We start from the raw sequence: 1,038 nt of genomic DNA, 5'->3' as shown, positions 1-1,038 counted from the left end.
TGCACACACTTTTTCCCTGACACCCCCAAGGTATTTATCGACTAATTACCTCAAAATATTTTTTTAACTATTAACCAACTCAATTCTTTCAGAAAAGGTATTTGTTTTCTTTGAAAACTACTCACTGGTTTTTGTTTACTTCTTGCGTTCTTCTAGTGACTGGAAACCTAATATCCATTTTGAAAGTGTCATGTGAGGGCAATTTCATAAATTAGAACAGCAGTAGTGAAAGAACTGCTTAAAAGTAATGTAAACAAAAGTGTACATCCAGATCCATTGCCAAAGGAAAGCCCATTCGCAGGGACAAATTGTAACTCACAGTAACGGCTTTGGTGTCTGCAGGCAGTACCATTTGAAAAAAAGGGTCAAGCATGAACTGCATGGACATTCTATGTTAATTTAAAGGAGTACCATGGTGGTTGAACGTGACACTTCCCAGTTGTCTTCAGGCAACAACAAAACAAATGTGCATAATTTTTTTATTCTTCAGTCATTTCAATGTACTTTAAAACGTATTTTTCTAAGCCTAAATTTCCCACTATAAAAATTCACCCGAACCGTCTGGGCGTGGTAATGAGAACTGTCAGTTAGCTATGATTGACAGACTGTTCCCCGTTACCATAGCTACCCCCATGATACGCGCTCTCTTTGGGAGACTGAATTTTCACAAGCTAGCTAGCTTAGTAGTATATCAAGTATCGATAGATAGCTAAGGTAAGGACGTTGACTTGTATCCAGTTACAATTTTTACTATCTAGCTAGCCAAGTTAAGATAAAAGCACAACTATAACGTCCTCATAAAAGCGAACTAGCAAGCTAACGTTATCGATAACATTGCCTTATGAAAGCAAGCCTCCTAGCTAGCTAACTCTCTAGTAATGATATAACCAAATATCTAAAGAACTCAATTTATGCCAGTACAAATATTTGCTTGTCTGAAACAGTCAGACGGTTTGTTTCTGTCAGGTTCTTTAGGCTGGAAATAGATGGTTCTGTATTCTGAATTAGAACAAATGAAACTTCTCAACGGTTGAAAAT

The sequence above is a fragment of the Anguilla rostrata genome, chromosome 1, assembly GCF_018555375.3.
Source record: "Anguilla rostrata isolate EN2019 chromosome 1, ASM1855537v3, whole genome shotgun sequence".
Taxonomy (NCBI): Eukaryota; Metazoa; Chordata; class Actinopteri; order Anguilliformes; family Anguillidae; genus Anguilla; species Anguilla rostrata.
Note: the sequence above shows the minus strand (reverse complement) of the source record.